At 44.1% G+C, this 19,132-nt stretch overlaps 1 long non-coding RNA gene across 1 annotated transcript in view; it reads left to right on the top strand.

The window, feature by feature from the left end:
* The window catches only part of LOC146816801 (uncharacterized), a 376,029-nt gene that overhangs the window by 225,493 nt on the left and 131,404 nt on the right, over window positions 1–19,132 (top strand). Inside the window, exon 2 of the long non-coding RNA XR_014962492.1 lies at window positions 2,526–2,626. This is a non-coding gene — a long non-coding RNA (uncharacterized LOC146816801). The remainder of the gene's footprint in view (window positions 1–2,525; window positions 2,627–19,132) is intronic.

The raw sequence follows: 19,132 nt of genomic DNA, 5'->3' as shown, positions 1-19,132 counted from the left end.
GCCCATGCACCCAGGGAACCGCGCGTCCAGCGACAGTCACTCCGGTCTCCACCCGGGCCCCCCTCGCCCCTCCAAGAGTCTCAAGCTTTGTCTCTCTTCTGCCCCCGAGTCCACCAGCGTTAGGGACAATCAGACTCCTCTCCCGGCTGTGTCACACCAATGATCAAGACGCTCAGGGGCTCTCTTCCCCCCACGCAAAGTACCGGAGGTCAGCAGGCCCACTCCACGACAACCATAACTCACTGTCTCTGAGGCTCCCCGGGTCTTCACTGCTGGCTGTGCTCATTTATTGAGCTGTAGTCCGTGCCACAGCGCCACCAGCTACCCCTGTCGTCTGTTGCTGCGGTGGGCCGAATGATGGGGGGGAGGGGCATCACATCCAGGTCCCCCCCGCGAGGGCAGGCACCTCCACCCGGGCTCACGCCTCGCCGTCCTCTATATATGGCCTGTAGGGCTGCCCCGCCGCTGTCCAACAGCTCGCCGGCCGTGAGTCGCGGCCGCACGCACTCAAAGGGCGATCTCCAATCCTTTGCCTCAGCCCGCGGCACCGCAGCGGAAGCCGGCGGGGGGAGGAGGAAGGTAGAAAAGGGGGGGGGGGGAGCCCGGGGCTCGCAGAAGCTCCGCTGCCCCCGTGAAGGAAATAATACCGCAGGCCCAAGCGCCGGGGCGTCGCGTAGACTCCCGGCTGGAATCCCGCCTCTCGCGGTCCCGGCTCCACAGCCGCCGCCACCGGCACCAGGCACCTCTGCGGATCCGAGGTGCCCCCGCACCTCTGCTCCTCGAGTTTTGGCGCTGCCGCCTCCGCAGGGCCTCACACTCCCTGCCTGGTGTGCCATCTGCCGGATTTTAAAGGATTTCAGGGGGATTAGGGCTCCGCTACGGTGGAGCTTTCTTCTAGGCGGCCATCGTCGCCGGCGCCAAGCCACGCCCCCCCGTAGTTTTCCATCATTCTATTTATTAAAGTGTATTCTATTTTTCTAAATTGGTTTGGGATTTTTCTCATGTTGTATTTTGACTTTATTAGTGTTTGAGTACTTACACATCACCTCCAAGTTAAGGCTGTCTGTTCTGTACCACAGCTACCTGGGTTTGAGCTCAGGTTAGTTTTGTGACTTTTATACCTGTTGCATAGAATTCACACTGTTCTGAGTAGATTGTTTTTAATACTCTGTGGTGTATTTTTCATGAGAGTTTCACTGTTTGAAACAGTGTGCTGAGAATTAACTATCTCCAAAGTGTAAAAACTGTTTTCAGTACTCAGTTTCCTGCTGATATCAACTTAATTTCTTTATGTAGCTATTGGTTGAGGGCGGTTGTGAGAAATTGGGCTGTTGGTTGACTGGGGAGTCAAACATGGCTCAGCAGCAGCCACAATCCATTGCAGGGCGAGCCACCAAAAATTGCTACATTAACCTGTGCTTAACCCTGGTCAGCTTGGCACACAAGCAGTCAGGATTAACTTGTGTAAAGTATTTTTTACTGCACATAAATAGTAATAAAGTGAAAAAACAATACACGAAAAATACCAAACCATTTTAGAATAGTAGATTATATTCTAATAAATTATTTGACACTGAAACAACAAAAATTCAAAAAGTGATGCCAGAGATATTGATTTTTAAAGAATTAGGTGATAATAGAACCAAAAAGATATAAGTGCCAGCAAGGGAAATCTGGTCACGCTGAACCAGGACAAAGTCAAAAGTTCAAGATGACTGCAATAGAGCACGGCCTGGCTACAGGGACCAGGTCTTGCCAGCTGAGCAAAAGTACCTTAGTCCAGGCTGTATGGATGTCAAGGATTCTGTAAATGATGAGGATGTGGAGCGCAGACAAGGCAATGCACTGTTGTCGATCCACGTGGCGTTGAGCTGGTCCTGGTCACACAGCAGTGGCGATACGTCGGCTCTGATGAGCAGGTTTGTCATAAGCCACCTAGCTAGAACCCAGGTGATTCAGATGGGGCAACAAAGCTAGCTCCCAAATCCTCCTGTGACTTGCCCTTGATTTACAGAAAGAGACACTGCTATTGTGGCAAATCCTAGGAGGAAGAGGGTTGGGATGGAGAGAACGTGTGAAGTCACCTACTCAACAGCAGTGCTACAGCAGGCATTTACACCAGTCTGATGAATTGTTACCGGCAGCTATGGTATCCATAAACAAACAAATAATAAGGTTTTATTCTAGCATAGCTATATCGTTTAAGGTATCACCTCATGAAAGCTTTTAATATCTCAACCAACGTTTAGTTTTGTTGTTGGCTGCTTTTAGATAGTCTGTAGAGGTTCCTTCATCAAACTTTTGAAACTGTGGTGAGTATAATTCCAGCAACAAACTCACAAGCTAATTTGGATGGGGTTAGCTTCACCCAAGTACTTTCTGGCAGAGCAATACCAAAAATATGTACAATTTGAACTAAAACACTGGTTACCTTGTCTGCAAGCACGATGTTGTGACTGAGCTCAGCGCATAGTGAAATCTAATCTGTTGTGCCTTTCTCCTTTTCTTCTTGCTTTTCCATCCAGGTGCAGGACTGATGTAGAACATCCTTTGCGGTGAGGACGAAGTGGAAGGAACAAGGAAGCTAACAAGACAGTTTCCAGGAAGCCAGGAAGCCAGGAAACAGGTAAGTGGCAGGCAAAGAGTCTAAGTTAAGGGGAGAAGTGTGGATGGTCTTTAAATATGACTGCTTTAGAATGTTCATAAGTGTTGGGAGGAATAATATGAGTTATGCCGGTATATTGTGATAGTCAAGAGGGGTGAGCTTTGGCTGGAGTCTTGACAGGGTTGCTGCGATGCAGAGTTCTAGTGTCTTCGTCAAGGCTGCCGTCAATGGGGATGCAAGGACCTTACTTCGAGTAGAGCATCGCGCAGAGGCAGTTCCAAGGGTGGAGCGATGTCTCTGAGTCATACAAAAGCAGCGATGTGCCGGTTCTGGTCCACTCAACACGGGCGATATGCCGGTTCTGATATTTGCAGTTGCTCCGATGCATTGCTGCTTACCCACGGAGTGATGGCTATGCGCTGGTTCTGTTCTCATCAGTGGTAGTGGTGCATTGGTTCTTCTGAGCAAGCACCTTAGCCTCACTTCTAAGGATCCAAGACTGGGCAGACTCACAGATGGCAGAAGCAGGATAGTTGGAAGTATTTTATGCCCCTGAAACTTCAGATTAGGAGGCCAGTCAACAAGCCCTTGGAGTCACTCTAGGTTCTGGGGACAAGTGATGCAGGTCCAGTCCTTCTCACCCAGACCAAGAGGGCAGCAGGCAGCAGGTCAGCACAGCAAGAAAGTAGTTCTTCCAGAGCAGCAGTTCAGCAGAGTGGCAGTTCTTCAGAAGCACAGCAGTCATTCTTCCTGGCAGAGTATCCACAGGTCCAGAAGTGTGCTGAAGTGGGGGTGTCAGAGGTCTAGTTCTTATGGCCAGATGTGCCTTTGAAGTGGGGGAGACTTCAAAGAGAGGCCTTTGAAGTGCATGCCTGCCCTGGCTCCTGACTCACTACAGGGGGGTATTCAGCCCATTGTGTGGGGACAGGACACAACCTTTTCAGGTGTTAGTGAGGCTGGGTCCAGCTCCTCCTGCCCATCCTCCTAGGATGGCCCATGAAATTCACACCTAAGCTCCCATTGTGTGTGGCTGTCTAGGAAGAATACACAACACCCAGCTGTCACCCGCCCCAGACAAGTGATCAGAGACAGGCAGCAGGCATCAAATGGCTGAAGTATGAATATGGCAACTTTCTAAAAGTGGCATTTTCAGAATTGCAGTTTAAAATTCAACTTCAACATAAGTTTGAATTTTAAATTGTGATTCCAGAGACACCAAACTAAAAAATGCTATATCTTCACAATTGGGAGTTACACTTAAAAAATGTAATAAGGTAGTCCCAGTTTTATCTTATTAAAAGAGATAGGCCTTGCAGTTGTGAAAACAAATGTAAGAGATTTTCACTACTAGGACATGTAAAACTTAAAACTAAATGTCCAACATTTAAAATACACTGCAGCCTGCCCTTGGTGCAGAAGCGTTACTTAAGTGGGTGGCAAAATCAGTGCTCAAGGCCCACTAGTAGCATTAAAGTTACAGGCCCTGTGTATAGGTAGTGCATGTTACTAGGGACTTATAAGTAAATGAAATATGTAAACTGTGGATAAGCCACTGTTACCACGTTTTAGGCAGAGAACAAATGCACTTTGGCACTGGTTAGCAGTGTTAAAGTGCACAGAGTCCTAAAGCCAAAAAATACAAATTCAGCAAAAAGGGGAGAAGAAAGGCAAAAAGTTTGGGAGTGACCCTGCAGAATGTGTCGCCTTCTCCAATAACAAACACAATCATTGTCAGACTGAACCACAAAAGTTGCTAAATTAACCTATGCTTAACCCCCTGGTAGCTTGTTGCAAAAGTAGTAGGCTTAACATAGAGGCAATGTGTACAGTATTTATTCAGCACAAAATTAGCAATAAAGTGAAAATACAACACAGAGCTTAATGTTGGTGGTCGTGGTAGAGTCTTGGTGCGAACAGGCCTATTTGTAGTCACAAAGAGTCCAAAACCTCAGGATTCCCTCTTTCTTCACAGAGGAGTGCACTCTGATGTCTCACAAGGCTTCGGGACCTGGGAAAGCACCTCTTGGGGATCAGGGACTCACTCTGGAAGAGGCCAGCAGGGCCATCCACATACAGGCTGGTCCAGTTGCAGGTCTAGGTCTAGGCAGGTCCAGTGGCAGCAGGTCAACTGGGTAGTTGTAGGGAAGCCTCTGAGGCTTGTTGCGTCCATGTAGCTCAGGACAGGTCAGCCAACTGACCCTTGGAGTAACTCAGATTAGTCGGGGATGAAGAGAGCAGGTCTTGTCCTCCTTCACAGAGTGCAGGACAGGCCTCAAACAACAGGGCAGTCCTCTGGAGAACAAGACAGGCCCGAAGCAGCAGGGCAGTCCTCTGGTAGCAGTAAGGTAGTCCCCTGAAGAACAAGGCAGGTCTCAAGCAGCAGGCAGTCCAACATCTGTAGTCCACAGGTCCAGGAGTATAACAAAGAAGGTCCAATATGTATACCTTATGCCCACCTTTGAATTGGGGGTGACATCCTAGCAACCCCTACATCTGGTTCTGCCAAGGTTCCAAGTAGTCTAGGGTGAAAAAAGACTGGTGTTGGGCCCCTGTGTATGTGTGCTGGAGGCAGCCCTTTGAAGTATAAGTGGAGCAGGGAACAGCCCTGCCCCACTCATGCTGCCAACACCTAGTCCATCTTTGTTTCACTCTCTCGGAGGGAAACACAAAGGCCAAATGTCAAGCTATATACAGTCATGTGACCCAGAAGACAGGCAGCAGACACCTAATGGTTAAGTCAAGAAAACACCAACTTTCTAAAAGTGGCATTTTCAGAATTGTGACTTAAAATCTGATTTTACCATTAAAGATGATTTTAAATTAGAATTCTTTTGAGACAAAACATGGCATTTCTACCTGTTCCCAATCAATTGTTAGCGTTTAGTATCTGGAATAATGTAACCCAATATTATCCTCTGGGAGAGGTAGGTCTCACAGGTGTGAAAAATTAATGGGAGTACGTGCTGCATGTGAGCAGCGCCAGGATTGGGCAAGGGAATTCCAGCCTTCGGTTTCAGTTTCAGGATGAAGAAGATTCCAGTGAGAAGACATCATGTTATGTAAGTTATATATTTTTCAATAACATTTTGCACGTTTCCCTGCCCCCCTCCCCGTACATGCCAGCTGCCAGCTTTGCAAAGAAGAACAGAGTGGCATAGGGTGCAGTGGCATAAAGTACAATGGTGTAGAGTGCAGTGGCGTAGAACGTTGCAGAGTAGAGTATAGTGACGTAGAGTGCAGTGGGGCAGAGTAGAATACCATAGAGTGCAGTAAGGTAGAGTGCCTTGTTTTTTTAGTCAATTGGTGGAGAGTGCATGGCATTGAGTGTAGTGGCTCGAGTAGAGTGGAGTGGCATAGTGTAGAGTGGTATATAGCAGAGTAGAGTGGTGCAGCGTAGACTGTAGTGGCGTAGAGTGGAGTGGCGCAAAGTAGAGTGTTTCAGAGAAGAGTGAAGTGGCATAGAGTGGAATGGTGCACCGTAGAGTGGAGTGGTGCAGGGTAGAGTGCAGTGGCATAGAGTGTGGTGGCGGAGAGTGTGGTGATGCATAGTAGATTAGAGTGGCATAGAGTGGATGGCATAGAGTGCACTGGCATAGAGTGGAGTGGCACAGAGAAGAGTGCACTGGCGTAGAGTGCACTGGCATACTGCAGGGTTGCAGAGTAGAGTGGCATAGAGTGGAGTGGCATAGAGTGGAGCGGCATAGGGTGGAGTGGTATAGAGAGGTGCAGAGGTGAGTTATGTACAGACTAGGGCATACAGTAGAGTGGTGCAGAGTAGGATAGAGTGGCATAGAGCACAGTGACATAGAGCACAATGGTGTAGAGTGGAGTAGCATGCAGTGGCCTAGAGTTCATTGGTGGAGAGTGCAGTCTTGCAGAGTAGAGGTCTTAAAGTGCAGTGGTGTGGAGTGCATTGGCATAGACTGTAGCGGTATAGAGTGTTGCAGAGCAGGCAGCTGTACAGAGCAGTAGCATACCGTACAGTGGTGTAGAATAGAATACATTTGGGTAGAGCTCAATGGTGTAGAGTGGCGCAGCATGCAGTGGCGTAGAGTGCAGTGGTGTAAAGTGTTGCAGAGTAGAGTATAGTGGTGTAAAGTGTAGTGGTTTAGAGTAGTTGGCACAGAGGGCATTGGTTTTGAGTAAAGTGGTGCAAAGTACATTAAGTAGAGTGCAGTGGTTTAGAGTAGAGTGGCATAGAGGCAGTGGCATAGAGTAGATTGTTTCAGAGTAGAGTGGAGTGGTGTAGAATGGGGTGCTTTAGGGTAGATTCCAGTGGTGCAGGGTAGAATGAAATGGCCTAGAGTAGTGGTGTAGAGTGCACTTGTGTAGAGAAGTGTATAGTGGCTTACAGTGCAACGGCATAGAGTGTATTGGTTGTGAGCAAAGTGGTGTAGATTGCAGTGGTATGGAGTGCAGTGGCGTAAAGAGGAGTGGCGTAGAGTAGATTGTTTCATAGTGGGGTGAAGCGGCTTAGAGAACAGTGTCATAAAGTAGAGTGCCTTAGAGTGCAGTATCGTAAAGTGCGGTCGTACAGAGTAGATTAAAGAGGCTTAGAGTAATTTGTATAAAGTGCCGTAGTGGAGAGTGGAGAGTTGCAGAATGGGGAGTAATTGGCATGGAGAGCAGTGGTGTAGAGTGGAGTGGTGCAGACTGGAGCATAGTAGCATAGAGTGTAATGACGTAGTGTGCATTGGCATAGAGAAGAGTGGTGCAGAGTAGACTGTAGTGGCAGAGAGTGCAGTGTTGTGAAGTAGACTGTCGTAGAGAGCAGCGGTGTATAGTAGAGTGACATAGAGTGCATTGGCACAGAGTGCAGTGCAGTAGAGTGGTGTATATTAGAGTGGTATAGACAGCAGTGGTGTGAAGTACAGTTGTGCAGAGTAAAATAGAGTGGCGTAGGGTGCAGTGGCATAGAGTTCAATGGTATAGACTGCAGTGGCGTAGAGTGTTTCACAGTAGAGTATAGTGGCGTATAGTGAAGTGGCATACAGTACATTGTTTTTTAGTAAAGTGGTCTAGAGTGCATTGGCATAGAGTGCAGTGACTAGAGTAGAGTACAGTGACCTAGAGGAGAGTGGTAAATAGTAGAGTATTGATACAAAAAAGGGGGTGTTCTTATGAGGGAGAAACTGGAGCCTACCTATTGAGTGTGCGTCAAATTTCAATAAACAACATTTAAGGCGGTGCAAAAGGTGAGGGAAAACAACCTGAGCCCTCTACACAGACCCTTGGGTCAGAACTATGTAAAACAAGCCTAATCACACGCTCCTATCAATACTACCAAATAAATTGCGACTCGTTACTTTGGTATGGTACATACCCATATTGGTTTTTGCATGTGCAAACATTTTCGCAAACCCATTTGCGCATGCAAAAACCGTCATACATCTGGCCCCTATTGTATTGATTTGTTTTGATGATATTAAAATATTTGTTTCTGTCACACTTCAGAATCACCTCAGTAGCCATCATGATGTCACATAAATCCTCTCACTTTGAAGTCAGAAAAAGAAAAGTAAATACCAAGCTCCCTCTGAAGATATAGCCTAACATTTAACCTCTGTCTTTGAATGCACAGCAAATGTGACAAGATAAGAACAAGATTTAAAGGCCTGTTTACAGAAAGGAGCATTCGGAAGGATACTATAAATAAGGTTTGGGGAAGGCAAGAGAATAGACGTTCTAGCTGGACATCCTAAAACAAATAAAGCCAGCAAATGGAAAGCAAGAAAATGTGAGTTACAAACCAAAACGTCAATGGTAAGCAACAAGCGGTATGCATTCCCAAGGAAGCTTTCCGAATGTCCTCAAGCTGTCATCCGCAAACCAGACAGCTGCGCTATCTGGTAGGCTTTGATCTAAAAAAGCCCACTCCTCCAATCAGAACACTCTATTTTTGAAGTTGCATGCTCGAGGGACTTCCAAGAGAGGCCCATGAACCAATCCGTCTAGATATGCAAATATTTGTGAACCTGAATTTCTCTAAAACTACTGAATGGATGTACACCCAATCAGAAAAAGCATGATTTCAGACCAAAATATAGCTTTCTGGCAAATTTGGTGCCATTCCATTCAGTCGTTTTGGCTGCAGCACGTTCCAAATATCCGTATGGAAACTACATGGACAAATTGCATTTTGGGACCCCTCCACCCCCCCCCTTTTTCTCTGCCCTCGCTTGACAGATTACCCAGATACTTTCCATGAAAATGCTGAGCAAAACAGCACTTGTTATGGAAAGTTTTGTAAAGATTCATCAAATACCGTCAAAGTTATTAGAAAACCAATAAAGCAATTTCCTATGGAAACTATAACTACCAGTGGCACCCGCACTGTGTAATGTGTTTATATACATAGTGGCAGTCCCCACTGGGTAGTTACAGTTAGGATTGCTTTTCCATAGACAAGGCATTTTTTGGTTTACTAATAACTTTAGTGCCATATGACCAACCTTCACAAAACGTTGTTTCCGAAAGTAAATTGTGCTCCTTGCTGGAAAGTGTCAGGGTGATCCTTCAAGCAGGGGCTGAGAAAAAAGGAGGTATCGGAAAGCAAATTTCCACATGCATTTTCCATAGACTTCCTTAAGCAGCACTAAAGGAAAAACTGCTGAACGGAATTACACCAAAATTGGTAGGACACAAGATTGAGCTTTTTGTGATTTGGTATAAATCCATTCAGTAGTTTTTGAAAAATTAAGCAACAAACATATTCATATACCTGGACAATTGGGTCTGCAAGAGGCTTGCGAGAGTCTGGCAGGAGCTAAAATTAGGAAACAGAGCATTCTGTTTGGCCAGGGAGTTATTTTTGCACTTGGGCCAGCTATAACTAGGAACCTTCCCATGCACTGCTTATGACCTCAATCAATCAAGAAATTTATATAGCGCGCTACTCACCCGGAGGGTCTCAAGGCGCTTGGGGGGGGGGGGGGGGGGTCTGCTACTGCTCGAACAGCCAGGTCTTGAGTTGCTTCCTGAAGGAAAGGTGGTCTTGGGTCTGACGAAGGTGGATGGGGAGGGAGTTCCATGTCTTGGCTGCCAGGTAGGAGAAGGATCTTCCTGGTGGCTCTTCGGATGCGTGGAACAGCGGCGAGGGCGTGGCTGGTTGAACGAAGCTGGCGGGTGGGAGTGTAGAAGGTCAGGCGGTTGTTGAGGTACCTGGGGCCCAGGTCGTGGAGGGCCTTGTGTGCGTGGGTGAGGAATACTAAATAACTAATGATATGTTCTATGACATTATTGATGGCATCACTGATGACATCTCAAATGGTATGCGGCCCCCGAGTCATACTTTGAGTATCCCTGGTTCATAGAGATTCTCGGGTTGGGCATGATAAGGTTAAATCATAGAGATATTCTGACAGAATTCTGCATTTTTAATTTGCACATAGCTTTAGCACTGTATGAATAATTTGCACGACAATTGGCAGATGCCTAGCATGTTTCGTGTCATTGTTTATTTAAATCTGTGCAGGTTCATCAAGAGTGGCACTTTTAAAAGAGGGTAAAAATGTGTTCATTTGGAAATAACAATGGCATTATACAATGAATCCACGTGAAATGTGGCAGATATTGAGCAAGTTTAATCTATTATGGCTTTGGCAAGTTATGTGCAGACCCTCGGGCGGATCAAACTCAAAGGAGAAGGGGGTGCAAAAACAAATGTATGTTTCTAAATTAATCTACATGAAATTTGGTAGGCTTTTAGCACGTGTAGGCCAGTGCAGGAATCTCAGGTTTCACGCACGTCTGAGAAGGTGGTGAAGAGAAACAAAGGTGGTGGTGGTGGTGGTGGGGTTAATAAATCATTTATTTGCTAATAACTTCGTACAGTTATACAGATCTGCACACCACTTGAATGAATGAATGAAGGAACATCTGTAGAGCGTGTGGTTACCCAGGAGCATCCCAGCGTTATCACTTCTAATAAATTTCTCTTAACACAGTGGTTTAATCTGATTTTCTAAGGTGAAATGCTTCCGCATGTTAATGAAATACACTTTCTCATATTTTTGCATGACTAGTGCAATATGTCTTTAAAAATTCAAGTATTCCTAAAGATAAGTTGTGGAGGAAACCTTATTCACAGCTCATTTAGTTAAGGTGTAAGTTTGCAGATACTTACCATGTTTAGCGTATTTGATATATTTTGAGTTTCAGGCAAACCCATCAAGGTAGGGAACGCTTAAAGGGTAGGGTGGGGCAAAACTTGTAATGAATCTAAAACTTTACTAAGGGAATTGCTGTTGCTTGATTTGGAGTACATCTGTTCAGTAGTTTTTTAAAGAAATTAACATTACAATAATGACTGTCAGTGTGCTTGAAAGGGTTAAAAGCTGGAGATAGCTGGAGCGTTAGTGTGTGGAAAGTCCTCAAACCTAGGTTTACGGTCTGCTCTTAGACCTATAGTTAAAAATAAAAACCCAATTTGACGAGGAAGTTTTTAGCTCTTGTTATCCGTTTCAGATTCGCAATACCAATTTTTGGTGTATAAACCACTTAAAATGAGGTCCAATAATAAGATATGCAGCTTGACCCCACAGCCAACACGGGCTACACATGTTTGAAGCCCATGTCCGTGGGCCATTGGTCTAAGGTGTGCCGAACTTTAAAAGGGAAGAGGATAGGGCCTAAAAGCTAGAATGGTCGACCTCGAAGCTGGGGAACCGGGTTCAAGTTTTGGCAGGGACGCTCAACATCCTGTGATTTTAGGCAAATCACTTAATCTCCCCGTCCCTAACAAAATGAATGTACTTGTCTGTAATGCAACTGGTGCTCATGGAAAGCGCTCTGATACCTTCGGGTCTATTTCGCGCTATATAAACCTCCCCAAAAAATAAATAAAAAATAAAATAAAGTGGGTGGGTAGGAGTACCTTGTCCGCCAAACTCAAAATAAGGCCCTTAGATCTTACCGCCAATAATCAAGCTAGGGAACCCAATTGATGAGCATGTGCTTCAGTTGTATTTAGGATGCAGGTGAAAAGTTCTAGCTCAGCAGAGATCTTTTCAAAAAGAACACTTGACAAATTAAATATGCATAAAGTAGGGCTGCTTAAACACAATGCTCACTGCCATGTTAATGGTCAGTTTAGCATAAGTCATGTAAGGCACCAAAATTCTAGGAAAGCTGTAAACAGGGACATGAAGACAGTTTATACTATGCGTAATAAAAACAGTAAGAGTTTGCTAATTAAGATGGGAATAGTCAACACAATGGTAATTGTCTTCAGCCACTGGATTATTTGTGGGCTGGACAGATGGCTATTAGAAATACAAATAACGACAGGTCAAGCTAGCTGTTGAAGGCTTAGCAGTTAGCTAACTGACATTTTCAGATATAGGGATGGGAAGTGATGATACACTGCAGCAAGTTGGATGCCTACAAAAATACTTGGGGCACATTATCAAGACGGCGTTAAAATTATCGCAGCTTTAGCGGCAGGAAACTGGTGTGAACCTGGGCTTCTATTGGAATTCTCAAGGGCATATTATCAAGCCCATTATCGCCGCTTTAGCGGCAGTTTACTACCGCTAAAGCGGCGATAATTTTAACGCCGTTCTTGATAATGTGCCCCCTTGTCTTTAGCAGCCCATGTGTCCTTCTCTACTAAATATACTCATGCTTACAACTGTCAACTGACTTATTTTCAATCCAACTCATCCGGAGCTCATGACTATTGCTGTTCTAAAGATCAACACTCCTTTCTGAGAAATAAATATATTTCCATACATTTTTGGAGGTGCTTAGGTTAAGAAAAATTCCATGGCCATGGGAGGGTATTCAACGGATGCCAAATTTATAACAAGTGTTCAAGAGCCTACTCTGCATATTTTCACTTAACATTACTAGATTGCAAGAGCAAGGTGTAAACAAGACTGCTACTGACTCATCTCCTGGTGTGGCTTGAAAGACACCTGCTGTCCATAGAACAAAGTGATTTAATATCAAGGCGATAATATGTTTGGCTAAGAAAGTCATGCAGGCAGGGAAAACTCTGCACTGTTGTCTGGTCAATTAATCAGCTATACTTGGTAGAGTACATAGAAATCAACTGTGGTTAAAGATGGCGTTTATGGGAATGTGGAAATGTGCCTTTTTAAGGGGCACACCGGTGCAGGGCTCACCCTTCTGTGTCCACGGGTCCTTAGACTAACAAAGCAGAGATTATCACTGAAGCTGGAATTCAAAATAACAAGTTTATTCACTCATGAGTGAGACCACGTCCATACAACACCCTCAAGTGTTCCAGGAGGTAGTGGCTTGAATACACAGACCATGGTGCTTATATAATGTGTTGTCTGAACTGGTAAGCATGTAGTTACAAATGGTAAACGACCAAAATATAGAATCCAAAATATAGACAGGACAGAATATCGAATCCAAAATATAGATAGGACAGAATATCAAATTACCAAGATATAGATAGGATGGAATATCGAAATTGGGGTATGAAATAACGATTTCCATAATATCGAAATTAAAATATAGATTTCCATAATATCGAATTTTTTTTAGTGTTATGTATGGTAGTGTATGTGTTAAAATTATGTATTATTTTTGTAATGTATGTTTAATTTTTTTTAAGTAATGAATGTTATGAAATTTAATTTTTGCGTAATTTAATTCCGTAGCGGGTTGTGGGTTTATAGGGGAATGGGGTCGGAAGTAATTTAATTATAGTAAATTAAATATTAATTTTTATTTATATGTATTGATAATTAATTTATTGATAATTAATTATTAATTGGTAATTATTTTTTATTAATTGGTAATTAATTTTTATTAATTGATTAATTGATAATTATGTTAATTGTATTTTTTATTATTAGGAGTGCGTTGTGGGTTTATAGGGGAATTGGGTGGGAAGTAATTTAATTGTAATAAAGTAAATATGAATTTTTATTTATGTGTATTGATAATTGATAATTAATTATTAATTGGTAATTAATTTGTATTAATTGGTAATGAATTTTTATTAATTTATTAATTGATAATAATGTTAATTGTGTTTTTTATTATTAGGAGTGGGTTGTGGGTTTATAGGGGAATTGGGTGGGAAGTAATTTAATTGTAATAAAGTAAATATTATTTTTTATATATGTGTATTGATAATTGATAATTAATTATTAATTGGTAATACATTTTTATTAATTGGTAATTACTTTTTTTCAATGGTAATTAATTTTTATTAATTGGTAATTGAGTTTAAATTAATTTTTTATTGGTATTGATAATTAATTTAATATTAAATTATTACTTTCCCTACTGTTGCACTCTCAGGAGTGGGAATAGTAATTTTTACCCTCCCGCTATCCAACGCTTTCCCTACTGTTGCACTCTCGGGAGTGGGAATAGTAATGTTTACCCTCCCGCTATCCAATGCTTTCCCTACTGTTCCACTCACTGGAGTGGGAATAGTGATTTTTACCCTCCCGCTATCCAACGCTTTTCCTACTGTTGCACTCACTGGAGTGGGAATAGTAAATTTTACCCTCCCGCTATCCAACGCTTTCCCTACTGTTGCACTCTCTGGAGTGGGAATAGTAATTTTTACCCTCCCGCTAGCCAACACTTTCCCTACTGTTGCACTCTTTGGAGTGGGAATAGCAATTTTTACTCCTACGCTATCCAACGTTTTCCCTACTGTTGCACTCACTGGAGTGGGAATAGTAATTTTTACCCCTACGCTATCCAACGCTTTCCCTACTGTTGCACTCACTGGAGTGGGAATAGTAATTTTTACGCTCTCACTATCCAAGAAAATCTCTACTTACATTTATTATTTTTACATTTTAAGCTTTTTTATATTATTTTAAGTATGTTTTATTTAATTGTTTTTAATATTTAATTACTTTTATATTATTTTAATACATTTAAAAAATTCGATATTTTAGTTAACTATATTTTAACATTCTATATTTTGGAATCGATATTTTAGTACTTACCTGTTTGTAGATAGGGATTCTATATTCTGTACTTCGATATTTTGGAGTCGATATTTTGGGCATTCTATATTATGTCCCTCGATATTTAGTCACTGAACCGTTACAAATAGAGGATACAAGCATACACAGGAATAGTTACGGCCAGACATGGGCAGATAAGTAATCACTTAGGTGCTGATTCCGATCCGTTAAAAAAATTTACCGTCCGACTCGTATCCGTATTTTTTTACGTACGAATCGTACAAGTCCCGTACAAACGGCGAAGTACGATTCGTACGTGAAAAATACATACGAATGACCTCGGGAAAAGTCTACGAGATGTCCCCGGACAGTTTTACGTACGAGTCGTAAAACTGAAGTCCGAGCGCACAAGTCCGATCCGTACCGGCGTCCCGAATACACAAGCGTATGGAAAACGTCCCGAACGGAGCGAACTTTGCACGACCCCTACCCCGGGTACACTTGTGCCTGGGGTACGAGTCGTACGGCCCCCCCAGCCTCCCACCCCTCCCGCGTACGTCCGCACCGTACCCCCCACCCCCGTATGTACGGCGCGTACCCCCCACCCCCGTATGTATGGCGCGTAACCCCCACACCCCGTATGTACGCGCCGTACCCCCAGCCCCGTATGGGGCTGGGGTACGACGCGTACATACGGGGGGGCTGGGGGTACGGCACGTACATACAGGGCTGGGGGTGCAGCACGTACATACGGGGGGCTGGGGGTACGGCACGTACATACGGGGCTGGGGGTATGGCACGTACATATGGGGCTGGGGGTATGGAACGTACCGGGCCCCCTTTTCCTCGAGCATCGCGGCGTACTTAGCTTTTCCGGCACTTTTTGGCTCCCGTAAAAATATAGCCGTGCGGAGTGCTGTGGGTACGAATCGTACTTGCTGGTCCGTAAAACGCTGCCTGACTCCGTGCGGACGTCGCGTACGCGCTGTCCATGATCGGAATTGTATGTATTTTTTAGCCGTACGGTGTTTTTTACGATTCGTACGGCAATGGTATTTCTGTACGAATCGTGCTTGCTGTTTTGTACGGTGGAATTCCCAGGTAAGAGTCGTACGGAGAAAACGCTCCGTACGACCATTTGTACCCGGGTTTTACAGGATCGGAATCGGCACCTTAGTCCGCAAAGTGCTCAGCACAGACATTGCTTTGACCCAGTACAGAATGAGTTAACTAAAGTTGATGACTGAAGCAGAATAGAAGGGCAAGCAGCAGTGAAAACAGAAGAATTACATAGCAAAATGGATGCCACAGACAAGATGGCTCCAGTTTATGCTGACAGAAATTATTACACGTTTTCCACAGACAGCCCTTTTAGCATAAGCTAAGACATTTTCTTATGCTTCTAAAGGGGTACGATAAATGTTATACATATCGATTAACATTATGTTGCTGACTTCTTGATCTACTGCTAAACGGGCATTTACATTTTGGTCATTTGATATAAATGGTAGACAAGTAGTACAAGTGGAAATACAGAGGGAACAAAACATCTGTCTGGTCAACTACAGAGACATCGATTGCACGTTTCCCCCTACTACCAGCATAGTGATTGAACAATTGCAAATCTTGATGGTAAGTTGGGGGAGCTAAAAACACAGGTGGTAGAAGGAAGACTATGTAACAGGTACCAGACCAGCCTGGAGGTAGGAAGGAGTATGCCTTAGTTCCACACAAAAATAAGCAGGACGAAATGCAAGGAAGCTGCTTCGGCCTCTCATAGACATCTGCAACACTGCAGTAAAGTTACTGTGGCCCACTGGCATATCGCCTGTACTTTGTACAAAAAGGGGGCCAGTGGTCATGGCAACAGAGATAACAAGAGGTCCATTTCCTTTACCTAACCTACAATTTGAATACACGTAGGGGCATATCTACAAGGCGGCGATATAAAATTATCGCCGCTTTTGCGGCCGTTTTCAGCCGAAAAGCGGCGATAATTTTATCGCTATATTAGCAAGGTCACGCTATCGCGTGAAACCTTGCCTTAGCGCCTGAATTCCTAACGCCCATCTTTGCATCTCTAATGAGATGCAAAGTGGGCGTACCTCCCCAGGATAACGGGAGAAATGTCGCTAAGCGACATTTCTCCTATTATCAAGCCTCACGCAAAGCAGCATAGCGACAAGAAAAGTAGCGATAACCTCTGCTATTGCTACTTTCCTTATGCCTGCTTTGAAACTGACTTAGCCATGATATCCTATGGAAGGTGGATATCATGGCTAAGTATGTGAGGCCCTATCAGCAAGCTATCGCCAAACTTCGCGGGATTATCGCTGGGTTTCCAGCGACAATCTCACGTTTGGCAGTTGCTAATAGCACGCTATCTCAGCGATAAAAATCCACGCTAGCCGGCGATAATTATCCTAGCGCTAAGTGCGCTTAGCGATAATTATCGCTGGTTGTTGCTGATATGCCCCATAGTTTGTTGCTGTACTTCTTTTACTATATTCTTCCATTTCTAAAGCAGTCGCTTTTGCTTGTAGGTCCCCATCTTCGTTGGGGTAATAGACTTTGTTCATTAGAGGCATGTAGAAGTTTGAACCAAGCTGGGCATGAGCCATTGTTAGAGAATGGCAGCGGTGACAATGGGATTCCTTTTATGTTCTGATGAGGAGGAATCTTGCCACAAACCCAGCAGTTAGTTGCATTGCTTAGCCGGTGTGTCTGATGCAACATTTGAAGAAATGAATTGTTTCTCAAATTTTGACGGTATCCTTGTTCATGTTACGGCAAATCAAAATGATGATGCTCTTTTGCAGCAAGTGATTTAACAGTAATGTTAGGTAAGGAGGTTCCAGGCATTACTTCCTCCACTACCCACATTACAGTAGCGATGATGGCAACTTTCAAAGTTAGACCAAGAATGCAGATTGTACAGCCATTGCACATTGTCGCAGCGATCTCCTTCTTCTTAGGCAAGCTCATTTTCATCTGCAAATAACAAAATAGATGATGCCCCTGGGCAGACGTTGGTTTCTTCACTAACGTTGAGACGAGTAGTCACCAATAGGCTACCCCCCTTTGTAGTCAGGCTTTAACCACCAAGGACAGTGGCTCAAACAGTCTTTTTCAGCAATGAAGTGTCTTTCTTCCTGGGTCGCAGCTGATATCGGAATGTACCAGGGATCGTGTGGTCCGGGAAGACTTCCTCAGATCCTTCAGGTGACGTCGTTTGTCCTTTCTTGGTGACCAGGATATCGAGATGACCTGTCAACACAGCTGGGCTTACGGCGACATGCAGCATGGAATCGCAAGGCCGCAGATCGTGGCCTTCACCCTGTGACCTGTCTGAAGGAACTTCCCGTACCTACTGATAAATAGAAGACAAGCTGTCAGTTAACTGAGACAAATAGTCATTTATCAATACATATGGTACATCATGTATAGGGCGTGGCTTAGGAATCTCCCAAATATTCATTGGCCTTCCGAAAACCACCTCATACAGTGTGAGGCCAGATAGTGTATGTTGTATCGATCTGATAGAAAGTAGTGCATCAGGCCATTTCAAAGTTGTGGAAGCCTGTATTTTAGCCACTTTTAGTTTCAGGGTAGAATTCTAACGTTCCACTAGTCCTGATGATTGTGGGTGAAAAGCAGCATGAAACTTCTGCTTAATTCCTAACCCTTTCATGAGATACTCAACAACTTGCCCAATGAAATGGGGTCCGTTGTCCATTTGCAGGACCTCAAAAGGTGCAGTTGGTATCGCAAACCCTCCTGTTGGAGTTTGCGTTCACTTTCTAGGATTATACTGGAGACAGACCAGACAAGACTGGACTATCTTTTTAGCAGTGCCGGCAATATCAGGATGATCCCAAACATGCATAAGTTGTTTTGCTATTGAGGATGCACCAACATGTGCCAAGAATGTGCAATGTGAATCATAGGGTTTAAATAGGCTGAGTGTAACTTCCATTTGGTCATTTCTTTATTACTCCAACAGCCCTCATCATCCAGTGCTCCCTCCTTGGACCATTGGTCTAATTCATCAACAGAGGCAGATTGTTGCATGTCCAGGACCTCTTACCTGGCATCATGTCAACGTTCAGCCTGTGATTTTATCACATACATGGAGGTGGTACTTCGTTGCATTGCGGTCTCCCGAGCTGTGTAATCCGCAAAGGTACTGCCTGCTCCTATTTTATCAGTCACTTTCTTGTGTGCGCTACATTTAACAATTGCCACTTTCTTAGAATAGGCCAAGGCAGTAAGGAGATTATGTACTAATTCCCCATGCACTATTTGTGTCCCATGTGAAGTGAGAAAATAATGTATGAAAAGCTAGGGATCCACTGCCTACAGAAACAAATAAGGCCAATCAATGCACGGACGTCCTTCTGAGTACGGGGCACAGGTGTGTCTAAAATGGTCTTAATGCGATCTGGTGTTAGTGCACGTCCCTCCTTAGACAGGAGGTGACCTAAATAGGTAAATTGCAACTTCTTCTGAGAGACATTGTGATGATGAGAGGCAAGGAATGATAACAAGGGCAGTGTTCCTTTTACACAAGGTAAGGACGCCAGAGCGGCATCCACATTGATAAGACAAGATCTCTCAA

The sequence above is a fragment of the Triturus cristatus genome, chromosome 6 (assembly GCF_964204655.1).
Source record: "Triturus cristatus chromosome 6, aTriCri1.1, whole genome shotgun sequence".
NCBI classification, from domain to species: domain Eukaryota; kingdom Metazoa; phylum Chordata; class Amphibia; order Caudata; family Salamandridae; genus Triturus; species Triturus cristatus.
This window is presented reverse-complemented; position numbering and strand designations above follow the sequence as displayed.